General features: G+C 39.5%; 3 non-coding genes across 3 annotated transcripts; 1 reads left to right on the top strand and 2 right to left on the bottom strand.

Annotated features, from left to right (window-relative positions):
- Positions 1-3,977: 3,977 nt before the first annotated feature.
- Positions 3,978-4,060, bottom strand: trnal-cag (transfer RNA leucine (anticodon CAG)). Its single transcript has one exon. It is a non-coding gene; the product is annotated as a tRNA-Leu (tRNA).
- Positions 4,061-13,015: 8,955 nt separating this feature from the next.
- Positions 13,016-13,097, bottom strand: trnal-aag (transfer RNA leucine (anticodon AAG)). The gene has a single exon. It is a non-coding gene; the product is annotated as a tRNA-Leu (tRNA).
- A 2,537-nt stretch (positions 13,098-15,634) lies between these two features.
- trnak-uuu (transfer RNA lysine (anticodon UUU)) lies at positions 15,635-15,707 on the top strand. Its single transcript has one exon. It is a non-coding gene; the product is annotated as a tRNA-Lys (tRNA).
- Positions 15,708-19,133: the final 3,426 nt, after the last annotated feature.

A 19,133-nucleotide genomic window follows, 5' to 3' on the forward strand; every position in this document is an offset into this window, starting at 1 on the left:
ATTAGGTGAGCGGTAATGTCCCGTACTACGTGCTTTGTTTAGAATGATGAAGAATTTGTACTTTGTGAGATATTTCTAAGTAAAATAGCATGTACTTGATAAGCTTGAAATAATAGCACTCTGTGTGTGTAACATGTTCTCCATACCAACTAGTTGTTTTAAACAGACTGTAGTAAATAGAGGACCGTTTAAATCTATATTTATGTGCAGCCTAATAATGCACTGAGTTTTAGATATTAATACCCACGTATTTTATGTTGAATGACATGCATCATAATTTTAGTTCTTGCTTCACAGAGCTGCTCTGTTATTGCACTGCACTAAACAGTTGGTATATCCTGCACTATTTTGGCCCCTACATAATGCAGCATCAACCCTTAAGACAGTCTGTCAGTGGTACAAAGTTACGATTTGGTTCAGTTCGTCCTAAAGGCTGCGATAAATGTGAGTACGTGAGCTTAAACACGTTGAACCCCCACTTTATAATGCAGCATCAATGATCTGTTAGTACATTACAATTTACAAAGGGTAAAGGAGAATTCGTTATAAGGGGAATTAGCTCAATTGGTAGAGCGCTTGCTTCGCGTGCGAGAGGTATTGGGATCGATGCCCGCATTCTCCAATGCAGAAACATTATGATCGTTTAAAGGCAACACGTAATGTAAGACTTGTTTCGTCATTGCTCACTGAAACGCTGCGTCAAAAATGCGGTCAGTTTACGCTCTATTTTTATTCATCGTTTAGTTTAAAGACCTTTATTAATTTTTTTAATTGACAAACATGCAATAACTTTGAAACAATCTTGAAACAAATCTTTTCACATTATTATGTATGGTAGAGGGTTAAAGATGTAAATTTGTATAAAGCATGAGCTGTAGCTGCACGCATTCAGTTTAAAACACTGATGCTCGCCTACAAAGCCAAAAATGGACCAGCCCCAAGCTACCATCGTGGTCTAATCAAACCCCGCTCTGTACCACGCAACCTCCGAGCCACTAGTCTCACTCGACTTGAGCCCCCACCCAGGACTAAAGGAAGACAAGCATCAAGGCTCTTCTCTGTTCTAGCACCCAAGTGGTGGAATGAACTTCCTCTGTCTGTCCGAACATCTGAGTCTCTTGCTGTCTTTAAAAAATGATTAAAAACCCACCTTTTTACTAAGCACTTAAGCTGACTTGTACTTATTTACTAACATTTTTTTTCCATTTCCAAAAAAAACCCCCCAAAAAAACACTTTGGTTCTAACATGTTTCAGCAGATTTGTGTTCTTTGACTGTTGTTTACTAAAACTTCAGAAATGAAATGTTTACTATGGAAGCACTTCTGTAAGTCGCTCTGGATGAGAGCGTCTGCTAAATGCAGAAAATGTAAATGTAAAATGTTAGAAGTATCTTTTCATATTATTATGTATGGTAGAGGGTTAAAGATGTAAATTTGTATAAAGCATGAGCTGTCAGAAGTGAGATTCAAACCCACGCCTCAATGAGAGACTGTGACCTGAACGCAGCACCTTAGACCGCATCCTGACTTGCTTGGGTACCGTTGACACCACATCATATATCAATAGAAAGGGAGCCCCATATGAGCACTCCAACTGACCAAATAATGATTTTGGGTGGACCATTCTTAGCACTGTAACGGCACTAGCATGTTAGGGTGTGTTTTCTCTGGTATGAGTGTATTAGGTACAGCCTTCTTGTTGGGTTTTTAACTGACTGGATTATGTGTTAATAACTCAAACCCTGTTTGTGCTGGTTGTAGGCTATTCAATCGACCACTAGATGTAGTGTAGTGTGTATTCGTGTTTCCTTAATTTCGTTGTGTTCTCCCTTAATGTAATTGCGTTCCACTTTAAAGAATTTGTGTTGTCTCTTAATATATTCGCGTTTTTCCTTATTGTTGTTGACATGTCAGCTTTTGTTTGTTTTGTAAATGTTATTGTGTTTTAACTCAGCGGGCCACCGTAATATAGATGGCATAATATGAATACAGTTAGAAAGTAAAACGATGTCGCATGCTGACCTGTGTGGAATACAACTAATGTATGTAGTACTAAGAAGTGTTTCTTAAGGGTTTTTTTTTTTGTGTTCTTGCTGGAACTGTTCTACAGGACAACGTATGTTAAAGTTTGTAATTCAAGTCACATCCTTGTGAGGGTTAAAGCAATTTGCAGATCCCGGGTAGCTCAGTCGGTAGAGCATCAGACTTTTAATCTGAGGGTCCAGGGTTCAAGTCCCTCTTTGGGCGAGTTGTTTATTACTGCATTAGGTGAGCGGTAATGTCCCGCACTTCATGGTTTAATTAGAAAGTTGAAGAATTTGTACTTTGTGAGATGTTATTAAGTGAAATACCATGTACTTGATAAGCTTGAAATAATAGCACTCTGTGTGTGTAACATGTTCTCCACACCAACTAGTTGTTTCAAACAGACTGTAGTAAATAGAGGACAGTTTAAATCTATATTTATATTTATATATTTATCTATACTTATATTTATCACTGGGCCAGTGATAGCTCAGTGATTAAGGTACTGGACTAGTAAACAGAAGGTTGCCGGTTCAAGCCCCGCCACCACCAAGTTGCTACTGTTGGGTCCCTGAGCAAGGCCCTTAACCCTCAATTGCTCATTGTGTAAGTTGCTTTGGATAAAAGTGTCTGCTAAATGCTGAAAATGTAAATTTATGTGTAGCCTAATAATGCGCTGAGTTTTAGATATTAATACCCACATATTTTTTGTTGCCTTAAAGACTCACTTAAATCCTGATCTAATTTTTGAAGCTGCGATTAAGCGATGCCGCAACGAGTTTCATATTACATGAAACCCTTAAATAATCATAATGTATCTGCACTGGAGAATGCAGGCATCGACCCCACTACCTCTCACATGCTAAGCGAGCGCTCTACCATTTGAGCTAATTCCCCTTACGATGCACCTTTGTTCCCATTTTGGAGGTTGTGATATTACTTTAAACTTACCTTTTCTTGCCGCTCAGGTGGCGCAGCGGTAAAAAGAAACGCGCTGCAACCAGGGCTGGATTCTGAGAAGCGTCGTATCGAATCCAGCCTTGCTTTACCGGTTCGAAGCTGAGTGGCTATATGAGCAACAATTGGCCGGTTGCTCATGTGGGGGGTGGGACAAAGAACCGGATGTGGGTCTCTCTCTGTCAGAATGCGATTGCGTTCTCTGCCGGCTGATTGGAGGCGCTTACACAAAGATGGGAGGGGGTGCCCTTAGGGTGTGTCTCTCCGCAATGTGTGGGTGGCAAAGATGCATCTGGCTGCTGCTCGTGTTTCGGAGGGGATACGGGTTAGCTTCAATCACCTCCGTCAGAGCAGGGTTCGGCATAGACAGAGAGGAAGCACGATGCTAATTGAACAATTGGATGCGCTGAAAAAGGGGTAAATTTTCATGTAATTACTGATATTTTACTGGATCTCTGCTGATATCTTGTGGGCCATATTGACTAATCAGTGAAAATTAATGTTTCCTTGTATAATAAAACCATTATGCTTATTTAGCTTTATTTAGCTTTAATTATTAAAGAGTTAATAAGATAGTGATGGTGAAACTAAAAACCTGTTATTACCGTCACTAAGTGTCTTTACCATCACAAGAAGTTATGTGTTGGTAATGACATGTTGAGGTAATGACAGTTTTTACTTAGGAAAAAAGTAAACAGCTAGTATACAATGTACTTTACATACATTTAAATAATGTGAACATTTCAGTTGTAAAATACTGCTGTAACAATGTAAATAGACGCTGATAAACATACTTTATGATCAGGATGAATACATGTTTAAATTTCTCACACTTTTAGAGATCAAAAGCCTGGGTCCTGGCATCCATGCGGATGTTACTTTGACACGTACCACCTACCTCAGCATTGTTGCAGACCATGTACACCCAGTTCATGCAAACTGTATTCCCTGATGGCTGTGTCCTCTGAAGAAGTAAACTTGCATAAAGCATGAGATGTCAGAAGTGGGATTCGAACCCACGCCTCCAGGGGAGACTGCGACCTGAACACAGCGCCTTAGACCGCTCGGCCATCCTGACACGCTTGCAAGGTCCTAATGCCAATTACCAACAACACCCCCACATGGCCAAAGATTTGTACAAAGTGCTGAATCTTTTCACATTATTATGTACAGTATATATATATATACAGTATGTTAGAAGGTTAAAGACATAAATTTGTATAAAGCACTAGCAGTCAGAAGTGGGATTCAAACCCACGCCTCATGGGACACTGTGACCTGAACTTAGCGTTTTAGACCTCATCCTGACTAGCTTGGGTACCATCGACACCACCATTTGTACGAACTGCTTAATCTTTTCACATTATTATGTATGGTAAATGTACTGATTGTAACCCATTTGCTGCACTGTACACTTTGTCACTAGGTTGTAAATCATATATCAATAGAAAGGGAGCCCCATATGAGATCTCCAACTGACCAAATAATGTTTTTGGGTGGACTATTGTTAGCACTGTAACGGCACTAGCATGTTAGGGTGTGTTTTCTCTGGTATGAGTGTATTAGGTACAGCCTTCTTTTTGGGTTTTTAACTGACTGGATTATTTATTAAGAACTCAAACCCTGTTTGTGCTTGTTGTAGGCTATTCAATCGTCCATCAGATGGCATATTATGAATACAGTTAATTTTGCGTTAGAATCAAGCAATAGAACACGAGAGGGAGTGTGTTATCGCGAATAACATCACGGCTGTGATTCGGTCGCAGCCGTGATGTTATTTGCGATAACACATGACCTCAAGTGTTCTATTGCTTTTATACAACAGTTTTTACAAAATAAAGAAAAAAAATAAATCAAAGAAGCCCTGAATTTCATAATAAATATGCTTTAATATTGACAATACCTTCTGCCAAAAAGTAGTTCCACAACGAATATAAAGTTTAACACTACAAAGCAGACATCCCAAGTTGCAAAAACTCATTTCAGGGAGGTAAGAACAACAAGAAGAAAAAGGCAAGAACCTCCGAAGGAAAAAAATAAATAAAAAACCTCTTGCACACACCAAAGGATATTGGTGATAACAGAACTTTTAGGAGCTGCCAACTGGGCTATTAAACTAACTGTTCGCGTTACAAACACATTAATGTTCCCTACATAGTGCACTAGATTGTGTATCAGATCACGGATTCATGTTCCCTACATAGTGCACTAGACAGTGAATTAGACAACTGATTTATGTTCCCTACACAGTGCGCTAGATTGTATATCAGATAACGGATTTAAAACGCGATCGGGAAAAAGGTCTGTGTCGCCTGCGTGCGCGTTTGTGTGCATGAAGCTTGTTGTTACTGGCAACGCGTCAGCGAAGTAATACAGTTGTGGTGTGAAAAGGCTGTGCTGTTATCACGAATATCACTTCTCAACCAATCAGATTGTAAGGTCGGAACTAACTGTTGTATAAAGTAAAACGATGTCTGTTTCTATCACAGTTTCATCGCATGCTGACCTCTAGAATACAACTAATGTATGTAGCACTAAGAAGTGTTTCTTAAGGGTTCTTTTTGTGTTCTTGGTAGAACTGTTTCTACTTGAAGAACTCTTTAGTATAATTTAAGGTTCTTTGCTAACTCAATTTGAGTTTTATGGATTTTTTTTTCTCTTGCCACATATAAATGCACATAACATTTTAATGACTGGAAAACAATCGTGCAATTGATACAGGAAAAAAGGAAAAAAGTGAAAGAAAGGAATCTGTTTGTAATTTACCTGCAAAATTCTCCTCCCGAGATGTTTTTCTTTGTGTGTGTAAGCAGCAACATACTTCACCTAAAACTTTATATAATCGCCTTCAAGAGAGATAGCACGGATCTCTACAGCCCGGATAGCTCAGTCGGTAGAGCATCAGACTTTAATCTGAGGGTCCAGGGTTCATGTTCGGGCGAGTTGTTTCTTACTGCATTAGGTAAGTGGTAATTTCCTTTACTACATGGTTTATTCAGAAAGTTGAAGAATTTGTACTTTGTGAGATATTTCTAAGTGAAATAGCATGTACTTGATCAGCTTGAAATAATAGCACCTTGTACAGTGTATCACAAAAGTGAGTACACCCCTCACATTTCTGCAGATATTTAAGTATATCTTTTCATGGGACAACACTGACAAAATGACACTTTGACACAATGAAAAGTAGTCTGTGTGCAGCTTATATAACAGTGTAAATGTATTCTTCCCTCAAAATAACTCAATATACAGCCATTAATGTCTAAACCACCGGCAACAAAAGTGAGTACACCCCTTAGTGAAAGTTCCTGAAGTGTCAATATTTTGTGTGGCCACCATTATTTCCCAAAACTGCCTTAACTCTTCTGGGCATGGAGTTTACCAGAGCTTCACAGGTTGCCACTGGAATGCTTTTCCACTGCTCCATGACGACATCACGGAGCTGGCGGATATTCGAGACTTTGCGCTCCTCCACCTTCCGCTTGAGGATGCCCCAAAGATGTTCTATTGGGTTTAGGTCTGGAGACATGCTTGGCCAGTCCATCACCTTTACCCTCAGCTTCTTCAATAAAGCAGTGGTCGTCTTAGAGGTGTGTTTGGGGTCATTATCATGCTGGAACACTGCCCTGTTACCCAGTTTCCGGAGGGAGGGGATCATGCTCTGCTTCAGTATTTCACAGTACATATTGGAGTTCATGTGTCCCTCAATGAAATGTAACTCCCCAACACCTGCTGCACTCATGCAGCCCCAGACCATGGCATTCCCACCACCATGCTTGACTGTAGGCATGACACACGTATCTTTGTACTCCTCACCTGATTGCCGCCACACATGCTTGAGACCATCTGAACCAAACAAATTAATCTTGGTCTCATCAGACCATAAGACATGGTTCCAGTAATCCATGTCCTTTGTTGACATGTCTTCAGCAAACTGTTTGCGGGCTTTCTTGTGTAGAGACTTCAGAAGAGGCTTCCTTCTGGGGTGACAGCCATGCAGACCAATTTGATGTAGTGTGCGGCGTATGGTCTGAGCACTGACAGGCTGACCCCCCACCTTTTCAATCTCTGCAGCAATGCTGACAGCACTCCTGCACCTATCTTTCAAAGACAGCAGTTGGATGTGATGCTGAGCACGTGCACTCAGCTTCTTTGGACGACCAACGCGAGGTCTGTTCTGAGTGGACCCTGCTCTTTTAAAACGCTGGATGATCTTGGCCACTGTGCTGCAGCTCAGTTTCAGGGTGTTGGCAATCTTCTTGTAGCCTTGGCCATCTTCATGTAGCGCAACAATTCGTCTTTTAAGATCCTCAGAGAGTTCTTTGCCATGAGGTGCCATGTTGGAACTTTCAGTGACCAGTATGAGAGAGTGTGAGAGCTGTACTACTAAATTGAACACACCTGCTCCCTATGCACACCTGAGACCTAGTAACACTAACAAATCACATGACATTTTGGAGGGAAAATGACAAGCAGTGCTCAATTTGGACATTTAGGGGTGTAGTCTCTTAGGGGTGTACTCACTTTTGTTGCCGGTGGTTTAGACATTAATGGCTGTATATTAAGTTATTATTATTATTTTTCTTAAATTTTTACCCCTTTTTCTCCCCTTTTAGCGCATCCAATTGTTCAATTAGCATCGTGCTTCCTCTCTGTCTATGCCGAACCCTGCCCTGATGGAGGTGATTGAAGCTAACCCGTATCCCCTCCGAAACACGAGCAGCAGCCAGATGCATCTTTGCCACCCACACATTGATGAGTTTGGCGCCACCTAGCGTTGCATGCGGAGAGACACACTCTAAGGGCACCCTCTCTCATCTCCGTGTAAGCGCCTCCAATCAGCCTGCAGAGAACGCAATCGCATTCTGACAGAGAGAGACCCACATCCGGTTCTTTGTCCCACCCCCCACATGAGCAACCGGCCAATCGTTGCTCATATAGCCACTCAGCTTCGAACCAGTAAAGCAAGGCTGGATTCGATACCACGCTCTCAGAATACAGCCCTGGTTGTAGCGCGTTTCTTTTTACCGCTGCGCCACCTGAGCAGCTATATTGAGTTATTTTGAGGGAAGAATAAATTTACACTGTTATATAAGCTGCACACAGACTACTTTTCATTGTGTCAAAGTGTCATTTTGTCAGTGTTGTCCCATAAAAAGATATACTTAAATATCTGCAGAAATGTGAGCGGTGTACTCACTTTTGTGATACACTGTATGTGCAACATGTTCTCCACCCCAACTTGTTGTATGCCAAGCTGTTTCAAACAGACTGTAGTAATTGCACTACATTAAACAGTTGGTATATCCTGCACTATTGTGGCCCTTACATAATGCAGCATCAACACTCTGTTAGTACATGACCATTTACAAAGGGTCCTTCGTAAGGGGAATTAGCTTAAATGGTAGAGCGCTTGCTTAACACGCGAGAGGTAGAGGGATCTATGCCCGCATTCTCTAGTGTACAGACATTGTGATAATTTAATGGCATCACGTAATACGAAAGTCAATGTGTCATTGCTCACTGAAACTATATCTTTTCAGATTGTTATGTATGGTAGGGAGTTAAAGTTGTAAATTTGTATATAGCATGCGCTGTCAGAAGTGGGATTCGAACCCACACCTCCAAGGGAGACTGTGACCTGAACACAGCACATTAGACAGCTCGGCCATGCTGACTAGTGAGTACTTTTGGCAATATAGTGTATTAAGTGACTTCAAAAGAGTCGAAACAGGTATAAAACCTTTTTATATGAATTGAAGTTTTACAGGACAACGTATGTTAAAGTTTGTAATTCAAGTCACGTCCTTGTGAGGATTAAAGCAGGTTGCAGAGCCCGGATAGCTCAGTCGGTAAAGCCTCAGACTTTTAATCTGTTGGTCCAGGGTTCAAGTCCCTGTTCAGGCAAGTTGCTTCCTACTGCATTAGGTAAGCGTTAATGTCCCGTACTACGTGGTTTGTTTAGAATGATGAAGGAATTTGTACTTTGTGAGACGTTTGTAAGTGAAATAGCATGTACTTGATCAGCTTGAAATAATAGCACACTGTATGTGTAACATGTTCTCCACACCATCTAGTTGTACGTCCAGCTGTTTCAAACAGATTGTAGTAAAAAGAGGACAGTTTAAATATATATGTATGTGCAGCCTAATAATGCACTGAGTTTTAGATATTAATACCCACATATTTTATGTTGAATAACATGCATTATAATTTCAGTTCTTGCTTCACAGAGCTGCTTTGTTATTGCACTGCACTAAACAGTTGGTATATCCTGCACTATTGTGGCCCTTACATAATGCAGCATCAATGCTCTGTTAGTACATTACAATTTACAAATGGTAAAGGAAGGTCCTTCATAAGGGGAATTAGCTCAAATTGTGGAGCGCTCGCTTAGCATGTGAGAGGTAGTGAGATCGATGCCCGCGTTCTCCAGGTTTTAAAATTATGTAGAGAAACAGATGGACTACAGTCAGTAATTGTAGAACTACAAAGTGCTTCAATATGGTAAGCGGAGCTGATAAAATGGACAGTGAGTCTAGAAACAAGGAGGTTGTTTTAATGTTATGTTCTAACCTGTAATAAATTGCATTTCTGAAAATGTCCACTAGGTGGAGGCAAACCCCAAATTTACAAAATTGCTCCTGATGACTATTGTTTATTGAAACACAACATTTCCATCACAGATCTGCTTCAAACTTAGGGAGATCCGCTGTCAGAACTCGGACACAGTCTCTATGTTCAAGTCTAGATTGAAAACATATTTATTTACTCAGGCTTTTGATTGGTCTTTTCAAACTAAACAAGCAAACCTAGTTATGCTGTAATAGTTAGGGGTGCTGGAGTCTAAACCTGTAAAACTCTCTGATATTTTACTCTTAACGATTTCACATTGTAACAACATCTTCTGTTGTTTTAACCCGAGGTGGCTCTGACGGAAACCTGTTCACCCTCTCGAGGTTAAAGACTGCAAGTCGAGACTGCAGTGCCAATAATGCTGCTCCTACTAGATGTGACGGTAACCTGGCGTGTTTGCACCAAAAATGTCCAGAACTTAAAACGGACTTTATCACAGACTGGACTGAACAATGAAGAACTTACATTATTTTTTTGCTAGTTACAACTTTCAGTTCAATTTTATTTTGTGTTTGTATGATTTGTGTAAATCCTATTTATTTAAAATATCCTCCAGGCCACCCAAGAAGGACGGGTCCCTGCTGAGTCTGGTTCCTATCAAGGTTTCTTCCTGAGTTTTTCCCTGCCACAGTCGCCCTCGGCTTGCTCAATAGGGGTTTTTGGTCTGTTGGTCCTGGATTTTGTAAAGTTGCTTTGAGACAATGTTCATTGTAAAAAGCGCTATATAAATAAATTTGACTTGACGTGTCTGAGATCTCTAACTCAAGCACCGTTTATGCAATCCATTTGAGTACTACTGTATTTTATAGAGTACATCCTGAGCTTTTTAGTAATGTCACATTTGTGGGTGTGTGGCAAGCAGCTCATGAACTTTCTTTTAAAAATGGCTGCCATGTCATATTTCACGTTTTATGGAAATAAGCAAAGTAAGAGATCAGTTTTGTTCAATATGAGTCGTAACTTCAGTTTATAAAGATTACAGAAATGTACAGCAATTTTAACCCTTTCTAAACAAAACATTTATCCAATGTCCTTTGTTGTGGCAAGCAGGACTAACTGCCCCCTGTTTTTAGCCTATTTCTATACAAGGAAGCAGAGAGCTGAGTAAGGCAGAAAATATTTTATTACAAATTTATGCAGGAAATTCAGGTGGTGGTGTGTTAGTGTGTGTTGTGCTGGAATGACTGGATAAGACACAGCAGCGCTGCTGGACTGAGAATAGTCCACCAACCAAAAACATCCAGCCATCAGCACCCAGTGGGAAGCGTCCTATGACCACTGATGAAGGTCTAGAAGATGACCAACTCAAACAGCAGCGATAGATGACTGATCGTTTCGGACTTTACATCTACAAGGTGGACCAACTAGGTAGGAGTGTCTAATAGAGTGGACAGTGAGTGGACACGGTATTTAAAAACTCCAGCAGCGCTGCTGTGTCAGATCCACTCATGCCAGCACAACACACACTAACACACCACCACCATGTCAGTGTCACTGCAGTGCTGAGAATGATCCACCATCCAAATAATACCTGCTCTGTGGTGGTCCTGTCAATAATTGTAGAACTTTAAAGTGCTTCTATATGGTAAGTGGAGCTGATAAAATAGACAGTGAGTGTAGAAACAAGGAGGTGGTTTTAATGTTATGGTTGATTAGTGTAAACTCACACACTGTTGTATGTGCTTGCATGACTGTAGGACGCGTTTTCAGTGCATTACCGTAATATCCATAAAATGTGTCCTTGAGATTTCAGTGCAGAAAAGTTTGTGTAGAGACTGCAGCAGCGGATACTGTGTTTGTTTAGATTTTATAGTCATACTTTATTAACAAGTTTAAGGTAAGTTTATTAAAATAAACGTTTTTTGTATATTAGCTTCTGGATATTTTCGGATGCTACGGACAAAAGTGTGTTGTACTGCTATGATGATACGACTATGTTCCAAACCCTTTTAGACTCTTCCACCACCGTTAGCGCTTCTCTCAGTTAGTTTAGCTCATTAAATATATTATCCACAATATCGCTTACTTTTACAAACCCAATTCCAAAAATGTTTAGACAGAAGAGAAAATGTCAATGTAAATATACAGCAGTTTGCTAGCATACAAACTACTAGCATACAAACATACATCGCTCCAAAATATGAATGAATGCTTCAACCAGGGTTGCCAGATTTCGCATCTCAAAGCCCGCCAAAATACATGGAAAACCGCCCAACATACTCAGGAAAAACAGCCGATAATCAGCGATTAAACAATATTAAACCAGTTAAACATGACCTACTACTGCTGATATCTCACAAATCAGTGATTATAAATTATTAATGTCATTTGAAATAATAAAAAACTAAGACTAAGAAGTCTTAAGGGTTTTTTGTGTTTTTGCTAGAACTGTTTCTACTTGAAGAACTCTTTAGTATAATTCAAGGTTCTTTGCTAACTCAATTAGATTTTTATGGATTTTTTTTTCTTGCCACATATAAATGCACATAACATTTAAGGACTGGAAAACAATCGTGCAATTGATACAGGAAAAACGGAAAAAGGTGAAAGAAAGGAATCTGTTTGTAATCTACCTGCAAAATTCTCCTCCTGAGATGTTTTTTTTAGTGTGTGTAAGCAGCAACATACTTCACCTAAAACTTGATATAATCGCCTTCAAGACAGCCAAAACAGAAATAAAAAAATTGTATATTAATTGAAGTTCTACAGGACAACATATGTTAAAGTTTGTAATTTAAGTCACATTCTTGTGAGGATTAAAGCAGGTTGCAGAGCCCGGATAGGTCAGTCGGTAGAGCATCAGACATTTAATCTGAGGGTCCAGGGTTCAAGTCCCTGTTCGAGTGAGTTGCTTCCTATTGCATTAGGTAAGCGGTAATTTCCAGCATTTAACCAGCCACAGTGAAGAAGTGTTGGAGTAGCGACTAATCTTAACCCATCAGATACACAACCGTTCTTTTGTTACAGTAAGCTTGCAAGCAGAGCAACAAGACGGTCAGTATTTAAGGGCTTCCTTTCTTACAACATTTCTTCTGCTAAACCATCATGCTGTATGCTTAATTTAAGACTTCGTGGTGCATCGGTGTGTTTGAGCTTGTTCAAAAGCTCATTGGCTTTAGAACGTATGCTGTTTTCACAGTGTCTGCGTTCCATTTTAGATATAAACACAGTTATTGGGTGAGTAAAATTTTTTCCTATTATATCATAGTTGCATGTAGTCAGAGTGATGCTAGAGATAACAGCAACAATACAAAGGTACACCAAGTTAAGGTTTGTGTGCACAGTTACATAAAAGAAGGTTATGGGTCAAAAAGGGCATGTGCCACACTTGGGATTGTGATTGAGTATACGTTGCATTGGGTGGGTAAACATGGAGCCGGCGTTGAAAAGCATGAGTTGGCAGTGGTGGGATTCAAACCCACGCCCCCGAAGGGACTGGATCCTTAATCCAGCGCCTTAGACCGCTCGGCCACGCTACCACTGTTTAAGGGGCAGATCGAAACGAGCAACTACGTATGCAATTTCTACCTGCATTTTCCAATAGAAGTCAAAGAGGTTGCAAGTGCAGTCACCACACTTGTGATGGAGCACAAGCTACACCAAACTGGTAAACATCATGAGTTGGTGATGAACTTTCTTCTTCAGACTGGTTTTTAAATGAAAGTCAAAGAGAAGGCAGGAACCCGGATAGCTCAGTCGGTAGAGCATCAAACTTTTAATCTGAGGGTCCAGGGATCAAGTCCCTGTTCGGGTGAGTTGTTTCTTACTGCATTAGGTGAGCGGTAATGTCCCGTACTACATGCTTTGTTTAGAATGATGAAGAATTTGTACTTTGTGAGATATTTCTAAGTAAAATAGCATGTACTTGATAAGCTTGAAATAATTGCACACTGCATGTGTAACATGTTCTCCACACCAACTAGTTGTTTTAAACAGACTGTAGTAAATAGAGGACCGTTTAAATCTATATTTATGTGCAGCCTAATAATGCACTGAGTTTTAGATATTAATACCCACATATTTTATGTTGAATGACATGCATCATAATTTTAGTTCTTGCTTCACAGAGCTGCTTTGTTATTGCTCTGCACTAAACAGTTGGTATATCCTGCACTATTTTGGCTCTTACATAATGCAGCATCAACCCTTAAGTCAGTCTGTCAGTGGTACAAAGTTACGATTTGGTTCAGTTCGTCCTAAAGGCTGCGATAAACGTGAGTACGTGAGCTTAAACACGTTGAACCCCCACTTTATAATGCAGCATCAATGATCTGTTAGTACATTACAATTTACAAAGGGTAAAGGCGAGTTCTTTATACGAGGAATTAGCTCAATTGGTAGAGCGCTTGCTTCGCGTGTGAGAGATAGCGGGATCGATGCCAGCATTCTCCAATGCAGAAACATTATGATCGTTTAAAGGCAACACGTAATGTAAGGCTCGTTTCGTCATTGCTCACTGAAACGCTGCGTCAAAAATGAAGTCAGTTTACGCTCTATTTTCATTCATCGTTTAGTTTAAAGACCTTTATTAATTTTTTTAAATTGACAAACATGCAATAACTTTGAAACAATCTTGAAACAAATCTTTTCACATTATTATGTATGGTAGAGGGTTAAAGATGTAAATTTGTATAAAGCATGAGCTGTAGCTGCACGCATTCAGTTTAAAACACTGATGCTCGCCTACAAAGCCAAAAATGGACCAGCCCCAAGCTACCATCGTGGTCTAATCAAACCCCGCTCTGTACCACGCAACCTCCGAGCCACTAGTCTCGCTCGACTTGAGCCCCCACCCAGGACTAAAGGAAGACAAGCATCAAGGCTCTTCTCTGTTCTAGCACCCAAGTGGTGGAATGAACTTCCTCTGTCTGTCCAAACATCTGAGTCTCTTGCTGTCTTTAAAAAACAATTAAAAACCCACCTTTTTACTAAGCACTTCAGCTGACTTGTACTTATTTACTAACATTTTTTTTCCATTTCCAAATAAACCAAAAAAAAAACCCCACTTTTAACAGGTTTCAGCAGATTTGTGTTCTTTGACTGTTGTTTACTAAAACTTGAGAAATGAAATGTTTACTATGGAAGCACTTCTGTAAATCGCTCTGGATGACAGCGTCTGCTAAATGCAGAAAATGTAAATGTAAAATGTAAAATGTTAAAAGTGGAATTTAAAACTACGCCTCCAGGGGAGACTGCGAACTAAACACAGCGCCTTAGACCACTCAACCATCCTGACCTGCTTGCAAAAGTCTAATACCAATCCCACAACACCCCCACGTGAACTAAGCTTTGGATGAACTGTTGTATCTTTTCACATTATTATGTATGGTAGAGGGTTACAGATCGCAGCACCTTAGACCGCATCCTGACTAGCTTGGGTACCGTTGACACCACATCATATATCAATAGAAAGGGAGCCCCATATGAGCACTCCAACTGACCAAATAATGATTTTGGGTGGACCATTCTTAGCACTGTAACGGCACTAGCATGTTAGGGTGTGTTTTTTCTCTGGTATGAGTGTATTAGGTACAGCCTTCTTGTTGGGTTTTTAACTGACTGGATTATTTGTTAATAACTCAAACCCTGTTTGTGCTGGTTGTAGGCTATTCAATCGACCACTAGATGTAGTGTAGTGTGTATTCGTGTTTCCTTAATTTCGTTGTGTTCTCCCTTAATGTAATTGCGTTCCACCTTAAAGAATTTGTGTTGTCTCTTAATATATTCTTGTTTTTCCTTATTGTTGTTGTGTTGTCAGCTTTTGTTTGTTTTGTAAATGTTATTGTGTTTTAACTCAGCGGGCCACCGTAATATAGATGGCATAATATGAATACAGTTAGAAAGTAAAACGATGTCGCATGCTGACCTGTGTGGAATACAACTAATGTATGTAGTACTAAGAAGTGTTTCTTAAGGGTTTTTTTTGGTGTTCTTGCTGGAACTGTTCTACAGGACAACGTATGTTAAAGTTTGTAATTCAAGTCACGTCCTTGTGAGGGTTAAAGAGACTTGCAGAGCCCGGGTAGCTCAGTCGGTAGAGCGTCAGACTTTTAATCTGAGGGTCCAGGGTTCAAGTCCCTGTTTGGGCAAGTTCTTTATTACTGCATTAGGTAAGCGGTAATGTCCCGTACAACATGGTTTAATTAGAAAGTTGAAGAATTTGTACTTTGTGAGATGTTATTAAGTGAAATACCATGTACTTGATAAGCTTGAAATAATAGCACTCTGTGTGTGTAACATGTTCTCCACACCAACTAGTTGTTTCAAACAGACTGTAGTAAATAGAGGACAGTTTAAATCTATATTTATGTGTAGCCTAATAATGCACTGAGTTTTAGATATTAATACCCACATATTTTTTGTTGCCTTAAAGACTCACTTAAATCCTGATCATAATTTTTGATGCTGCGTTTCATTAAGCGATGCCGCAACGAGTTTCATGTTACATGATACCCTTAAATAATCATAATGTATCTGCACTGGAGAATGCAGGCATCGATCCCGCTACCTCTCACATGCTAAGCGAGCGCTCTACCATTTGAGCTAATTCCCCTTACGATGCTCCCTTGTTCCCATTTTGAAGGTTGTGATATTACTTTAAACTTACCTTTTCTTTTTCATGTAATTACTGATATTTTACTGGATCTCTGCTGATATCTTGTGGGCCATATTGACTAATCAGTGAAAAATAATGTTTCCTTGTATAATAAAACCATTATGCTTATTTAGCTTTAATTAGCTTTAATTATTAAATAGTTAATAAGATAGTGATGGTGAAACTAAAAACCTGTTATTACCATCACTAAGTGTCTTTACCATCACAAGAAGTTATGTGTTGGTAATGACATGTTGAGGTAATGACAGTTTTTACTTAGGGAAAAAAGTAAACAGCTAGTATACAATGTACTTTACATACATTTAAATAATGTAAACATTTCAATTGTAAAATACTGCTGTAACAATGTAAATAGACGCTGAATACACATACTTTATGATCAGGATGAATACATGTTTAAATTTCTCACATTTTTAGAGATCAAAAACCAAGGTCCTGGCATCCATGTGGATGTTACTTTGACACGTACCACCTACCTCAGCATTGTTGCAGACCATGTACACCCTTTCATGCAAACTGTATTCTCTGATGGCTGTTGACTCTGAAGAAGTAACTTTGTATAAAGCTTGAGATGTCAGAAGTGGGATACAAACTCACGCCTCCAGGAGAGACTGCAACCTGAACACAGCGCCTTAGACCACTCGGCTATCCTGACATGCTTGCGAGGTCCTAATGCCAATTACCAACAACACCCCCACATGGCCAAAGATTTGTACAAAGTGCTGAATCTTTTCACATTGTTATGTATGTTAGAGGGTTAAAGACATAAATTTGTATAAAGCACTAGCAGTCAGAAGTGGGATTCAAACCCACGCCTCATGGGACACTGTGACCTGAACTTAGCGTTTTAGACCTCATCCTGACTAGCTTGGGTACCATCGACACCACCATTTGTACGAACTGCTTAATCTTTTCACATTATTATGTATGGTAAATGTACTGACTGTAACCCATTTGCTGCACTGTACACTTTGTCACTAGGTTGTAAATCATATATCAATAGAAAGGGAGCCCCATATGAGCACTCCAACTGACCAAATAATGTTTTTGGGTGGACCATTGTTATCACTGTAACGGCACTAGCATGTTAGGGTGTGTTTTCTCTGGTATGAGTGTATTAGGTACAGCCTTCTTTTTGGGTTTTTAACTGACTGGATTATTTATTAAGAACTCAAACCCTGTTTGTGCTTGTTGTAGGCTATTCAAACCTCCATTAGATGGAATAATATGAATACAGTTAATATTGCGTTAGAATCAAGCAATAGAACACGAGAGGGAGTGTGTTATCGTGAATAACATCACGGCTGTGATTCGGTCGCAGCCGTGATGTTATTCGCGATAACACATGACCTCAAGTGTTCTATTGCTTTTATACAACAGTTTTTACAAAATAAAGAAAGAAAATAAATCAAAGAAGCCCTGAATTTCTTAATAAATATGCTTTAATATTGACAATACCTTCCGCCAAAAAGTAGTTCCACAACGAATATAAAGTTTAACACTACGATCGGGAAAAAGGTCTGTGTCGCCTGCTTGCGCGTTTGTGTGCATGAAGCTTGTCGTTACTGGCAACGCGTCAGCGGAGTAATACAGTTGTGGTGTGAAAAGGCTGTGCTGTTATCACGAATATCAGCACGGTTAGAACGCTTCTCAACCAATCAGATTGTAAGGTCGGAACTAACTGTGGTATAAAGTAAAACGATGTCTGTTTCTATCACAGTTTCATCGCATGCTGACCTCTAGAATCCAACTGATGTATGTAGCACTAAGAAGTGTTTCTTAAGGGTTCTTTTTGTGTTCTTGGTAGAACTGTTGCTACTTGAAGAACCCTTTAGTAGAATTCAAGGTTCTTTGCTAACTCAATTTGATTTTTATGGATTTTTTTTCTCTTGCCACATATAAATGCACATTACATTTTAATGACTGGAAAACAATCGTGCAAAATTCTCCTCCAGATATGTTTTTCTTTGTGTGTAAACAGCAACAGCCTTCACCTTTAAAGCACCTTTAAAACCCCCTTTAGCCTTTTGTAAATTGTAATGTACTATCAGAGCGTTGATGCTGCATTATAAAGTGAGGGTGCAACGTGTTTAAGCTCACATACTCTTTTCTGTATTATACCTTGCTTTTAAACCATCACAGACTCTATTTATCGCAGCCTTTAGGACGATCTAAACCCAATCAAAACTGTCTTTGTACCACTGATAGACTGACTTAAGGGTTGATGCTGCATTTTAAAGGGAATGTCGTGAGTTTTAGCTGTTCATCTTTTATAAAGCAGTTTCACCAGAAGAAAAACCATTAAAAAGTCACGTACCTCTACTTTAACAAAAAGTCATTTCAGATAAAACTCCGAGACATTTCAAAATTGGAGAATTATAAGTTATTGTGTGTTTGTGTAGCCCAATTAAAATTTGGGCATAACTAATATTTTGTTTATGTTAATTTATAACTAGTAAATAAGTTGTTCTTATTTGTTCTGTAAATAATGTTCTGGTTGTTTTATGCTGTTTAAAGTAAAGTGTATGTATAGCCCTCCCTTGATTTATTTTTAAGCCAATCAGCATGAACTGTCACAGGTCGGGAAAAGAGCGGGAGAAAGTGGGTGGAAAAGAAGAAAAAAGTGTCATGTAAGCGGGTAAAACACCTGTTTAGGATTTATCTCTCTTGATGCGTTAAGACAAACGGACAGTGAGTCTTATATTAACATCTTGCAGTCGATTAGTGACATTGTTTATGCTGTATCAGCCGTGAACTTCGTCTCTTGAGTTTTCGTGCATGGACATTGAAGGCAGTACGCTTCCTCAGCAGCTGTGATGATTACAGTGGATTAAAAGCATCGGATAAACTCTGATTGTTTCATCCAAGATCAAAAGGAAAAAGACTGGTGGATTTTTTC

Source organism: Trichomycterus rosablanca, chromosome 10 (assembly GCF_030014385.1).
Source record: "Trichomycterus rosablanca isolate fTriRos1 chromosome 10, fTriRos1.hap1, whole genome shotgun sequence".
In the NCBI taxonomy this organism is placed as follows: domain Eukaryota; kingdom Metazoa; phylum Chordata; class Actinopteri; order Siluriformes; family Trichomycteridae; genus Trichomycterus; species Trichomycterus rosablanca.